General features: G+C 38.1%; 1 long non-coding RNA gene and 1 pseudogene across 2 annotated transcripts in view; both read right to left on the reverse strand.

The window, feature by feature from the left end:
• Positions 1–14,885, reverse strand: part of LOC118521610 (uncharacterized) — a 476,460-nt gene that overhangs the window by 371,333 nt on the left and 90,242 nt on the right. The gene's annotated exons all lie outside the window — the stretch shown is intronic.
• LOC118519446 (elongation factor 1-alpha 1-like) lies at positions 3,804–5,695 on the reverse strand (annotated as a pseudogene). The gene is made up of 2 exons (XR_013446731.1): positions 5,521–5,695; positions 3,804–5,304 (listed from the first exon to the last, which is right to left on the reverse strand). The product of XR_013446731.1 is annotated as an elongation factor 1-alpha 1-like (transcript).

Below are 14,885 nucleotides of genomic sequence, written 5' to 3' on the forward strand. Positions count from 1 at the left end.
TAGGCAGGTGCTCTAACTTGAAGATTAGTGGAATGTTACTTTGTTCCTGGGAACCCAGACCTCAAATCCTACAAATCTTGAAGTTGTAGGAATAGAAAGCATACTTTCTCCCAAGTGGGTCACTTGGAGTAATGGTATAAGGGCAGCTTCTGCTTCCATGCCTTGGATCCATGTATTCAATCTAAGGGAGATATATAGCAGTATGTACTGGTTCAAGGAATATATCTTTAAAGATAGCATCTGACAACTCCAAGAAGATGCCTTTGCTTTACCTTTAAGTGGCCTTTTCAACATTCAGATTAGGAGCTTCTGGGAGATAGAGAGTAGGAGCAGTAGATCCCACATATATGTACTTACTCTTTACCATAAATCAGTCCTTTTGTTAAAAAAAATATGACATACTATAAGTCAGACACTTTGACCCCTCAGACGACAGTGCTGACTAAGGCACTGGGGCAGAGAAAGGACACTAATAACTGGAATATGCATCAATCCAGTAAGGATAAATGGCTGCTTCCTCTAGCTTCGGTGTCTTCACCCTATACCAACATGACCATACCAACAGCTCAGCATCAGTTTCTACTGCTGACAATTTGAACCTTCCACAATGGTGATAGCCAGATTAGCCTTAGTAAGAGAGAGCCTTTGTTGTTGGGCCGATGTGTCAACTGCATTCCTACCACAAGACTACTCCATTCCTGAGCCCATTATGCACATGCTGGAATGACCAAGAAGAGAGGCTCACTAACTTCTCCTAGAATAATCATCATTTTCTTCTACTCAGTGTCTTCTCTGATGGTAAGTACTGCTGTGAGATAAAAATCCACATACTTTGTGCCCATCCCTATTCATCAATCCACATTCCTCTTTCCCAAATCTCATTTTAACTGATCTTCCAATCTCACTCCTCCCAGATCCCTAACCACCCAGCCTTTCAAGTACTGTGCATTTTCCTCACTGTTAGGAAATGGAAAGTATGATAGATTTTTTACCTTGGTGGGGATGTCTTGTCATACCTAGACCACAAAACTTCTAAAACTTTCACAGGCCCTTAAATTTTTGTAAAATTTGTCTCCCCCACTATGGCATGTGTCTTACAAGGCATCTAGATTACTTATGGCCTCTCTGATTAACATGATGTCATAAAAATGGTAGAGCAACATGAGTTTTCTGCAAAATGTTCAGATAATCAAGTTGCCTTTACCCTATGTTGTTACTGAGAGTAGGAGAGCTAACATAACTTTGAACAGGTTCATGAATGCATACTTTTATCTCTTTCAAATTAATGTGACCTGCCTCTGACCCATTTTTCTAGCAGGGAATGAAAAGAACATATTCTCCAGATCATTTGCTACACACCAAAGGTAAGAGACTGTATTGATCTGTTCTGGTGAAGATACACATCCAGCACAGAGCTGGAATTGAGTATGTTACTTGGTTAAGTTTTCAGAGGTCTACATCATCTGCTCTGATCCATCTGTTGTTTTTCTTCCAGAAACAAGACTAGTGATTATGGCCACCTGAAACATATTTTGAGGGTGTTTTTTTTATCTCTGACATTCCATCTGGGATTCAGCATTTCTCCTGATTTTCTGTCTTGGTTGGGAAGAAGGTAAAGAAAGTTCAAGGGCTTCCACTTGGCCTTTCCTACCATGGCTGCTCTCATTCTACAGATCAGGTAGCCAGTGCAAGGGTTCTAGGAGCTACTAAATAGGTTCATCATGAGTATGAATTGAAGGACTAGGAAATGACCACAGAAGCCTTTGTACTCACTAAGAGGTGGACTCAGGCCAGGACTCCATTTATGACTTCATTTATGAGTCTGCATTAGTTTGCTAGAGCTCTCATAACAAAGTACCACAAACTGGGTGGCTTCAACTACACAAATGTATTGACTCATCATTCTGGAGGCTAGAAATTCATGATGAAGGTGTTGGCAGGTTTGGTTCCTTCTAAGGGCTATGAAGAAAAGATCTGTTTTAAACCTCTTTCCTTGGCTTGCAGCCATCTTCTTCTCCCTGTCTGACTCTGCATTCAAAATCCCTTTTTATAAAGACACTGGTCATATTTCAACTTAATAACCTCTCACCAAATAAGGTCACATTCTGTCATACTACTTCCTAAATTTGAATCAGCTTCTAGCATCTTATCCTTTCTGCTTTCCATTAGCATCACTTTCTCTGAGTTATTTTCATCTTTTTTGTCATGACCACTTTTGCCTTCACTAAGTTCCTCTGCACAACTGGAATCTCTCTTTTTGTAATTGTTTTATTTTAATTCCAGTATAGTTAACATATAGTGTTATATTTGTTTCAGATATACAATATAAAGTGGCTCAACAATTCTATACAATACTCAGTGCTCATCATGACAAGTCTGGAATCTCTTAAACAGCAGCAGTGTCAATATTCCCATAGTCAGCTATTTCTTCTATAACCCCACTTACATTCAATTAGAATTTCACTTCTTGCATTATCACTTTAGTTTCTTTCCTGTACTTTGTGGTGGCCAATTCCCTCTTTCAATTATCCATTTTTACAAAATGTTACATGGCTTTCTTACTGGCGATAAAGAGACAACACAACTACACATTCGCCATCTGTATGTAAATTGAGTAACAGATGTTCAGTGACCAATTACCTACAGATTTTGAAAAAAAAAATGAGGGCACCTGGGTGGCTCAGTTGGTTAAGCGACTGCCTTCGGCTCAGGTCATGATCCTGGAGTCCCGGGATCAAGTCCCGCATCGGGCTCTCTGCTCGGCAGGGAGTCTGCTTCTCCCTCTGACCCTCCCCCTCTCATGCTCTCTCTCTCTCTCTCATTCTCTCTCTCAAATAAATAAATAAAATCTTTAAAAAAAAAAAAAGAAAAAAGAAAAAAAATGACACAGTCCTTGATCATGATGTGCATCTGTTATTTATGAAGTGCTCTGTGCATTGAAGAGCTAGCATAAAAGTGTGTACTTTATGCAATTACTCACAGTTAATATATCTTGATAACTGAAATTTGAACTCTGTGGTTGGAGCACTGGTATTTAGCAGAACTATGGTAACTGAAATTCATGCATATCAGTACCATGTAAAGCAAGGACTGTAAATCCATTCTAACATGCCCACCTCTCTAAGTCTCTTGACTCCTCCTTCAGTACTTTGCCAAAGCAGTTCCAGAATCTCTGTTATCCAAATAGAAGATTATAACTGATTCCTGGTGTCCTTGCCAGGATGCTAAATCCTGAGCCATGTGAGAACATTCATATCAGTAAACTCTCCTTTATCCAGACATATTTTTTAATTCCTGATGCAGCATTCTCAAGACTGATTTCTAGGCACATTTTCCTGATAATATATTTTTAGCCAGGTCCTGCAACTCATCTGGTGAATAGTACTTTTCTTCCCAGTCAGAGATAGTACTTCCCCAGTTGGGCCATGCTGAGGTTGAGACTAGTTATTGGCTTACATACTTTAGGGGCACTCTGAGCAAATCTTGAGGTAAATATACTTGCAAGCATATTATCTTGTGAAACATCTGCCCCAGGTGAAGACTCTGCATGATGTCCAGGCAAGGCAGAATGGGGAGTGGAAGTGACTGCTATCCTTTTATAAAAAGAGTAATTTCTGCAGACCCAGGAGTTCAAGGATATCTTAAAGAGAAATTCAGTAGGCTACTTCTTCAAGTCCATGAATTCATGAAGATCTTAAAGAAGTTCAATATTCTCAAGTCAATCTATTCTAGATATCAGGGTCCCACTCTTTCTGGGTTCCTAATTTTATTTTATTATTAATTTTTTTTCCCATTAAACTTTTGTTTTAATGGGTCTCAAAATTCTGTGACAGATTTTTGGTCAAGTTGTTTCCATTAAAAAGTGCTGATTTTAAAAACTAATAACTTAAAACTGCCACACAAACACAAAAAACAAATGGTCCACAAAACATTCTCCTTTCCTTCTGAAGGTTTTACAATGCATTGTTATCATTAACCAGTCTTTTCCTGTTAAACTTAAATGGCCAATTGACACAAACATTTCTGAGACAGTTCTTCCACCTCTGATTAAGACTGGGGTGGCAGGTATTGGGGATAATATTCATTTAGCCTTCTGAGCTTTCTGGGCAGACTTGGTGACCTTGCCAGCTCCAGCTGCCTTCTTGTCTATTGCTTTGATGACACCCACAGCAACCGTCTGACTCATGTCATGAACAGCAAAATGGCCCAGAGGAGGATAGTCAGAGAAGCTCTCAACCCACATAGGCTTTCCAGGAACCATATCAACAATGGCAGCATCACCAGATTTCAAGAACTTGGGACCATCTTATAGCTTTTTTCCAGAACGACGATCTATCTTCTTCAGCTCAGCAAACTTGCAAGCAATGTGAGCTGTGTGACAATCCAGCACAGGTGCATATCCAGCACTGATTTGGCCTGGATGGTTCAGGATAATCACCTGAGCCGTGAAGCCAGCTGCTTCCATTGGTGGGTCATTTTTGCTGTCAACAGCCACACCGCCACCATGAACATCTTTGACAGTTACATTCTTGACACTGAAGCCCACATTGTCCCCAGGAAGAGCCTCACTCAAAGCTTCATAGTGCATTTCAACAGACTTTACTTCAATTGTAACATTGACTGGAGCAAAGGTGACCACCATGCCAGGTTTAAGAACACCAGTCTCTACTCGGCCCATAGGGACAGTATCAATACCACCAATTTTGTAGACGTCCTGGAGAGGCAGACACAAGAGCTTGTCAGTTGGACGAGTTGGTGGCAGAATGCAATCCAGAGCTTCAAGCAGTGTGGTTCCACTGGCCCATCTTTACGGGTGACTTTCCATCCCTTGAACCAAGGCATGTTAGCACTTGGCTCCAGCATGTTGTCACCATTCCAACCAGAAATTGGCACAAATGCTACTGTGTTGGGTTGTAGCCAATTTTCTTAACAATTTCCTCATATCTCTTCTGGCTGTAGGGTGGCTCAGTGGAATCCATTTTGTTAACACAACAATTAGTTGTTTTACACCCAGTGTGTAAGCCAGAAGGGCATGCTCATGGGTCTGCCCATTCTTGGAGATAGCAGCTTCAAATTCACCAATACCAGCAGCCACAATCAGGACAGCACAGTCAGGCTGAGATGTGCCTGTAATCATGTTTTTGATAAAGTCTCTGTGTCCTAGGCATCAATGATGGTCACATAATACTTGCTGGTCCCTAATTTCCACAGGGAGATATAAATGGTGATACCACGTTCACATTCAGCTTTCAGTTTATCCAAGACCCAGGCATACTTGAAGGAGCCCTTTCCCATCTCAGCAGCCTCCTTCTCCAATTTTTCTTTTTTTTTTTTTAAGATTTTATTTATTTATTTGACAGAGAGAGACACAGCAAGAGAGGGAACACAAGCAGGGGGAGTGGGAGAGGAAGAAGCAGGCTTCCCACGGAGCAGGGAGCCCTATGCGGGGCTCGATCCCAGGACCCTGGGATCATGACCTGTGCCGAAGGCAGATGCTTAATGACTGAGTCACCCAGGCACCCCCTTTTCCAATTTTTTGATAGTTCATTTGACGATCCCACCACATTTGTAGATCAGATGACCAGTAGTGGTAGACTTACCCGAATCTACGTGTCCAATGATGATGATGTTGATGTGAGTCTTTTCCTTTCCCATTTTGGTTTAGGTTGAGTGGTGGTTTTCACAACACCTGTGTTCTGGGGGCAAACCCACTGCAAAAAAGCTGGGTTCCTACTTTTAGAAAGAGACTTGCCAGAGCTGTTATTCAGCCTTCTTTGTAATTCTAGTATAGGAGAATCAGAATCCTGGGCCTAATTTTCAGTACAGTCTATCCTCTAGCTTTAGAAAATGAGAGCATCCTTAAATACTGTCAAAGAGATTTTCTAACTTTCACACAATACCCATGGTTCATGACTGGCTAGTTTGAGTGTGTGGTTTTCTTTTTTCAGCACATCAATGCCCATTTAACAGCAAGTGACTAAATCCATAGTCCTAAAAATTACCAATACCAACATTTCTCAAATTCCAGAGATACTGCATAAGACAGTGAGTGAATCACTCTGTACCTCATCCCATCCCAAGTCCCCACAATAAAAGTCTTAGTGATTGTAATGCTACAACATGCCAGAGTTTAAGTCCACCCTACCTAAAACTAGCAATGGAGTCTCAATGTTAAGAGATCTAATTCTAGAATCCATCTTGAAGATCTGCCTTCTAGAACAATTTCTGGTATAAATTTCCTTATTTTGGGATTCTCCACCATCCACAAGCAGACCTAAAGAAAATAATCAAATGCAAATATTTATTCAGGAGTTGCAGTAAACAAGGGGTGGGGGAGGATGTGAGATAGGGAAAATAAGACAGTCAATGAAGGACGCATTATCAAACGAAATATCATAGTGAATAAATGGAGTTTAATCATTTGGGGAATATCTAGAAAATGATTTAAAATACATGCATCAGAATTATCCTACCTGAAGGCCAAAGAAGCTGAAATATTGACATACTTATTTCTCTGTCATTAGTTGAAAGCAACTCCTAGGAGTTGTTAATTCCTCAGCATGTCCAACCTGCCATGCTCACAAGGAAAAAGCTTTCCATAGCATGGAGAGCCCTCATCTAGTATTGGCAGCTGAAGTCAACCAGAAAACACAGTACTGACAAGGCCTTTAGAATCTAAGCAAGGCAATATAGCATCTGCTATACTAGCCATCCCTGATCCCCAGAACAAAATTGCTTATCTTGAATCTTGGTGCTGAGTAGAATTGAAAAATAGTCTCACCATGAATCAGGATCTACAGAACTCCCTGGATTACCAGATCATCAAAGAAGGAGTACCATTAGGTGGGTGTTATGGCCTGAATTATAATGCCCCCAAATTACATGTTGAAGTCCTAAGACTTCAGTCCCTCAGAATGTGACTGTATTTGGAAGGAGGGCCTTTAAAGAGGTGATTAAAGGGTGCCTGGGTGGCTCAGTCGTTAAGCGTCTGCCTTCGGCTCAGGTCATGATCTCAGGGTCCTGGGATCGAGTCCCACGTTGGGCTCCCTGCTCGGCGGGAAGCCTGCTTCTCCCTCTCCCACTCCCCCTGCTTGTGTTCCCTCTCTGGCTGTGTCTCTCTCTGTCAAATAAATAAATAAAATCTTTAAAAAAAAAATAAATAAAGAGGTGATTAAGTTCGAATAAAGCCATCAATCCAATCTAATCGATGTCCTTATAAGAAGAGGAAATTTGGACACACAAAGAGATACCAGGGGCACACATGCACAGAGGAAAGACAATGAGAAACACAATGTGAAGGCAGTCATATGCAAGCCAAGGAGAGAGGTCTCAAAAGAATCTGAACCTGACAATACCTTGACCTTGGACTTCTAGCCTCAAAAACTATGAGAAAAATACATTTGTATTGTTTAAACCACCCAATGGGAGTATCTTGTTTTGGCAACCATACCAAACTAATATAGCTTGGATTGTTCAGTGATCCAGTGACATCATCCTCATGGGAACAGAACCACAGGAAAAGGATCCTTCCATCAGGCCAACTCTATCCTGGATCAAGCAATTCCTCTATAAGTTCAATGCAGAACTTTTCCTGGTGCTCCCTACTCTCAGAAACAACAGAACTTGTAAGTTTTACTATGCCTTCATTTGATAACATAGAGGCCCATCTTCAGAAATGGAATCTTCAGTAGAAATGACACCACAGGTAGTCTTGGTCATTTAAGCATGCCTGATTCACTGCTCCTACCTGAATGGGACACAGCTGGTCCAGATTCTCTTCCTCCACTACATCCTTCAGTCAGAGATAAGATGCTGCAGAAACTGTCAAGGGACAATTCCTGAAAAGAAGACCTCCTCTCCCTTAGTCTCCCCTGGAAAGCTAGTATGGACCTTCCCAAGAATCCTCCCCACCAAGTGATTTCCCTATCCCAGGACACCATCCACTGGCAACAAAAAATGTCTCTCCACCAGCACTGCATTTTGTCTTTTGTCCTATAAACTGAAAATAGAAGTGAGTTGATCTAACCTTCCAATAAGCCTACTTCTAAAGATCCAGGATCACAGAAAGGTGTTCTGTTGTGACTCATAAATTAATTTTTATTTTTTTCTTTTAGTTTTATCACTATTTGCTAAGTAAATATACAACTGCTTAAATGGAAATCTGATAGAATTATAATTCTTAGTATAGTGATTATTGTAATGTGAATCTTGTAAGTCACTTCCATTTTATTATACTGTAAATAGTGTAATTACAGTAAATTTGCTGATTTTAACAAGTCCAATAAAATAACTCAAACATAGAGCAAGAATTTTTTTGTCCTTCTAAAATAATTTTGAATGTTTTTCTTTTTGATTTTCCTGCTCTTAGTCAAGGAAACTATATAATAGTTTAAATAGAAACTTGATAGATTTATAATTCTAAAGGTAGTATTTTATAAACATACATGTAAAAATATAAATCTCATTAATAAATTGCTTCCACTTTATGAGTTTAATTGGAATCCAATTCCAAATGTCTATCTTTAAGTCTTAATGTTATTTTGATATTTTGTTGGTGCTATTTAACAAGTCTTTCTTATTAATACAGAAATAAATCTTTTAGTTCCAGTGGTATAGTCAAGTAATTGTAAAACTCCAAATAAAAGCTTATCAGAATTATAATTTGGGGATATTGTTTTATAACAATAAAAGTTGTTAGTGTTGTTTACTTGAGAGTGACATTATTAGTCAATTGTGTTAGTTTCTTCTATTTCTAGATGATGGGAGTATATTATATTAGTTTCCTGCAACTGCTGTTACAAATTACCATAAACTAGGTGGCCTAAAACAAGAAATTTATTCTCTTACAGTTCTGAAAGCCAGGAGTCCAAAATCAAAATGTCAGCAGAGCTGCACTCTCTCTAGAGGCTCTAAGGAAGAATCGTTCCTTGCCTCTTGCACCTTCCGGTGGTGCCCAGCATCCCTTGGCTCCCTTGGCTTGTGGCCACGCTACTCCATTCTCTACCTCTGCCTTCACATTGTCTTGTCCTTTGTGTGTGCCTTCTCCTCTGGGTGTCTCTCTTAAAAAAACTTTTGTCATTGAATTTAGAACCCACCCAGTTATTCCAGGATGATCTCCTCATCCCAAGATCCTTAAATTATTTATACCTACAAAGACTCTTTAAAAAAAAAAAAAAAGATAACATTCACAGGTTCCAGGACTTAGGACATGGACATAATCTTTTGGAGGCCACCACTCAACTCAGTACAGTATTTTATAAGCCCCCCATAACATGAAGTGTAGTAAGAGTTTTACATGAGTAGTCTAGCAAGTTCAGACATTTGAAACTCAAAATCTATTTCTGTATACCAAGGGCTATATTTACTCTGGTTGTTAGACCAATATGTTTATCTTAAAAAGATGGTAATTATTCTTTTTGGAAAAAAAGAAGAGACTAATATTAGTGAAATGAAAAGATAGTGGAATTGGAAATCAAAGTACCTTTATTTTTTTTTAATGTCTGTGTGTGTTAAGGACTAAAAAGATACACACTAAGTGTAAATAGTAGTAATGGGAGGAGAATGGGGAGAGGATGAAGAAGAAATTTTATAATCTTTCTTTGCATATATTTGCATTAAAATGCAGACACTATTGCACATGTCTGGTGCCCATCTTTTTGGCTGCCACGAAGAGGAAACATCCCTTGACACCTTGGTTCTAGTGGCCAGCAGAGCTTGTGTTCATGTGTTTGAAGGGATGGTAGCAAACAAAAAACAGTTCTTAACTGGCTATCATGTCAGAGCTCAGCGCAGAGGGAGCAGACAGAAATGACCATCTTCCAGTCCTCCCTGAAACAGGTATATTTGCACTTTAAAAGCTACTTCCTGAGAGTCTATCTTCCAATCAGCTGCATCTAGGTGCTGATTGAGATCTTCCCCTTTGGAACAGTTGGCACACCCTCAACTACTGGGAGCCACTAAGAACAAAGTAGGCTACTTAGATAATCACAAAGATTTGAGAGACAACTACAAGGTAGGGCAAGGTTAAATGATAAGGTTCATCCCCTACATGAGGTCACTCCTTCAAAAATGGGAGAGGTGGCTGCTTTATCTAATGCAATAAAAGGCAACACACACAGGCAAGAAAAATGAAGAAAGAGAGGAATATGTTCCAAACAAAATATCAAGACGAAAAGAGCATTTGAGGTGACTCAAATTACTAAAATCAAGAACAAAATTGGATGGAAGTCCTAACCAGAGCAATTAGGCAAGGAAAAAAAAAGTAAGGCATTCAAATCAGAAAGGAATTAGTAAAAATGTCACTATTTGCATATGACATGATAATATAATGAAAACTCTAAAGACTCAACCAAAAAATTGTTAAAACTAACAATTGAATTCAGTGAAGTTTCAGGATACAAAATCAACATACAAAAATCAGTTGTGTTTCTATATACTAATAACTATCAGAAGGACAAATTAAGAAAACAATCCCACTTACCACTGCATCAAAAAAGAATAAAATATCTAGGAATAAATTTAACCAAGGAGGTGAAAGACCTATACACTGAAAACTATAACATATTACTGAAAAAATTTGAAGACACATATGGGTCTACACCAAAATAAAAAGCTTTCACATAGTGAAGGAAACCAGTAACAAAATGAAAAGGCAACCTACTAAATTAAAGAAGATATTTGCAAATGATATATCCAATAAAGGGTTAGTATCCAAATATATAAAGAACTCATATAACTCAACAGCAAAAAAAAAAAAGGCAAGTAATCTGATTTTAAATGGACAGAGATTCTTAATAGACACTTTGCCAAAGAAGACATATAGACAGCCAACAGATACATGAAAAAATGCTCAATATCACTAATCATCAGAGAAATGCAAATCAAAACTACAATGAGATATCACCTCACACCAGTCAGAATGGTTAGAATCAAAAAGACAAGAAATAACAAGTATAGGCAAGGATGTGGAGAAAAAGGAACCCTCATGCCCTGTTGGTGGGAATGTAATGTAAATTGGTACAGCCACTGTGGAAAACAGTATGGAGGTTCCTCAAAATATTAAAAATATAAATCACCATATGAGCCAGTAATATCATTACTGGGTATTTACCCAAAGAAAATGAAAACACTAATTCAAAAAATATGTACCCCTATGTGTACTGCAGCATTATTTAAAATAGCCAAGACATGGAAGCGACTCAAGCGTCTATAGATAGATCAATGGATAAAGAAGTTGTATAGATATAGACAATGGAATATTACTCAGCCATAAAAAGGATGAGATCTTGACATTTGCAAAAACATGGATGGACCTAGAGGGTATTATGCTAAATGAAATAAGTCAGACGGAGAAAGACAAATGTCATATAATTTCACTTATATGTGGAATCTATAAACAAAACAAATGAATAAACAAGCAAATACACCAAAAGCAGAACAGACAATTTCCAAAGGGAATAGGATGGAGGGATAGGCAACATGAATGAATGGGAGTGGGAGAGACAGGCTTCCAGTTATGGAATGAATAAGTCAAGAGGAGAAAACGTACAGTACAGGGAATATAGTCAATGGTATTGTAATAACATTGGAAGGTGACAGATGGTAGCTGAACTTGTGAGCAAAGCATAATCTATAAACTTGTCCTATCACTATGTTGTACACCTGAAACTAATGTGACACTGTATGTCAGAACTATCCACCAATCAAAAACAAAAACAAAACAAAACAAAATTCTGCCCAGGCCTATGAGTTGTGATCATTTAGGATTTAGAAACAGAGTGAAGATGTTTCTCATTTTTTTCCCACAGCATCTCTCTGTTCTTTTAAAACGTTGGAAGTATTATCTAAATATGAAAATGTCTGATGGAAAAATATCCTATGACAATTTAAAATACCTTCTGGAACACAGATTGAATCTGATGCATCAAAGTTTGAAATGAACCTGGTGTAGTTCCTTTTTCTTTTCTTCCAGTAATATTCTTCGTGGTTATATATGTTTTCCCAACTTGTGCTCTAAGCAAACATTCCTTTTCACAGTTACTCCTCCAAAAAGAATCCATTGAAAGCTTTTAGTCTTGTATAAATCAGATTTTCATAAATGCACATGGTGAATTTTATCAACAGATAAATGTTGATAGCCAAGGAAGAAATGAATGTTTTTGGAAGAAAATTTAAAACTGAGGCTGTCTATGTCTTATATGGACATCAAGGGCCCCTGATGTTTTTTTTTTTTTCTTAATAATAGATGTTTATCCTTGTTTCAGTTCATTGCCAGAATTTTTTGCAACTAACCAGTAAATTAGGAGCCAGCTTATTTCCCCAGAGATATGATTACATTAGTCACTCAGTATATCTTGAATTAATTTTGTTCCACAGTTTTCTAAAGAATTCATTAGATAATCTCTGGATCTAGGGAAGTTAGTCACAGGGCCTACAGGAATTTACCTTCGGTGAACTAAAAGGGAAAAAAAAAATGGCTATCAGCAATATGCTGAAGAAATCTTAACAAAAGTTTTCCCAAATCTTAACATGAACCCATAATACACTGAATATTTCTACTACAAAGTAAATAACCCAAACCTATATGTATAGCCTCTCATTCTGCATAGCATCTGGAGCATCTTGTTCTGATAGTCCGTAAATCTAAAAATCTGATGTAAATCAGTGATTTACTTGAAGCAGCAGAGCTCTACGTCCAGCAGCCATTGGGGTGATTCTTCAACAAGTAACAGTTTAATAGCACAGGCCTGAACTCATGCTCTGAGGTGTTGCTGACAAATCTCGAGGCTGCTGGGAATAATGTCTTTCAAGTAAGGAATGAAATTATAGCTCTCTCACTACACAGTGAATTCACCCTTTTCTCTCATCACATCTGAAACAAAGTGAGGAGATAAGTAGAGCCAAGTTGCTGAATATTCATTAGCTCCATCCCTGCCAGATCTTTCAATAGCACACTCTCTTTAGGTTACTTGTTCCAGAGAGCACAAGCATAGACAGGAAAAGTATACGAGAGCAACTGTTAGACTCTACCCCACAGAAATATACCATCCCCACCCCCAAAACCAGTACCAGAAAATCCACCAAGCTCCACACACGAATAGGATTCAGAATCAGTTCACCCACTGCATTCTCAAATCAACTTTTTATCACATACATTTTTTTTTTTTTTTTTTTTTTTTTATAAAGATTTTATTTATTTATTTGAGAGAGAGAGAATGAGAGAGAACACATGAGAGGGGGGAGGGTCAGAGGCAGAAGCAGACTCCCTGCCGAGCAGGGAGCCCGATGCGGGACTCGATCCAGGGACTCCAGGATCATGACCTGAGCCGAAGGCAGTCGCTTAACCAACTGAGCCACCCAGGCGCCCTATCACATACATTTTTTTAATAAAATTTCGAAATGGCCTTATCAAGAAGGTACTATTTACTTCCTTCATTTAACTGCCCAGAAACAAACTCCAAATACATGATATTAACAAAACTTTGTTTTGTAAATAAACAAGATTCATCCTGTCCACAGTTTGTGTCTTTGTCAGCAGCAAGTTTAGAACCAAAAGATACCATGGGATATTAGAGTGATATTAAAATTAATAAGTCAAAGCAAATATCAAATTACTTGATGCATTCTTAAATACATCATGCTACTAATTAGTAAAGAAGAGTCAGTGGAACTCAAAAAAAATGAATGTAACTGAGTTTTCTTTTCATCAATGTGCTATGGAGGTGAGAAGTTTATTTTCACTGAGGTCTGATCCTACTAGAACTTGTTTAATTTCTTTCTAGCCATGACAAATGACAATCCAAATCTAAACCCTAAGACCTCTTAAATGCTAGTTTTCACTGGAATAGAAAAATCTTACAAAATAAAGTGTATTACAATGAATAAAGTGTATTCCAGCTGGCCTTAGCTGCCTTCAGAACCCAGAACAGCTGTGTGAACTCCTTCATAAATTTGCCTGCTTTGGTGAAAGGGGAGGTTACAGACTACAATAAACAATGCTGGAGGGCTGGTGTGGCCAAAGGAATTCTGCTCCCTGCACGAAACATTAAGGCCCAGATGTTCAGTTGCCCAATAAACCATCAGCTCTCACTTATTCCATATAGTTTTATTAAAAACTTTGCTGGAACAGACTATACTCACCTTGAGAGCAGACACCACAGAAAAGAATATATGGATCTTTTCAAGATTGATCTTTTTCAAGATTTGAGAGTTTGATAACTCAGGCAATTTTCCCTTAAAAAACAAAATCACCTTTGTATTTATGCTATGGCATAACACATTCAGATACTTAGGACATAAGTAAAATGCTAGGACCCTGAAATTTTTTCCACAGAAAAAGATAAAGTCTGTTTTTTATAGCCTAATTGTTGCTCTTTCTCATATCTTTTCAAGTATTTTGTTTACAATGAGATTCTCCCCCCCAAAATTACTTATCTGAGCAAACCATATGAATTCCATTAGTAAGGCCAGCCTCAACAAATATCATTCCTGATATCAGCTAGTTGCTACAAAAGAAAAGGAATTAAATTCACCTTGACCCAAAAATTAATATATCTATTATAATATTAAGTTGAATACTGCAAGAGAAGATTAAAAAGCGTAACATTAAAGTGTAAAGACCTACATTACATTTACATAACATTTTATGTGAAATATATAGGCTACTAGCCCAGTTTTTAATCTTTCCAAATGTATACATTACAGGAAATTTAATAGAGAAACAAATGCCAGACAAATAAAACTTCCATTACTGCTGTTTGTAGGTCTATAAACTAAAATTGGTTATCAAAAGGCAGTTTTCATCCTGCATAGAATGTATCTGCCTGATGATTTACTTATTAATCAGATTTAGAGCCCTTTCTGTATCAACATCAGATTCACACCAA

The sequence above is a fragment of the Halichoerus grypus genome, chromosome 4 (genome assembly GCF_964656455.1).
Source record: "Halichoerus grypus chromosome 4, mHalGry1.hap1.1, whole genome shotgun sequence".
In the NCBI taxonomy this organism is placed as follows: Eukaryota; Metazoa; Chordata; class Mammalia; order Carnivora; family Phocidae; genus Halichoerus; species Halichoerus grypus.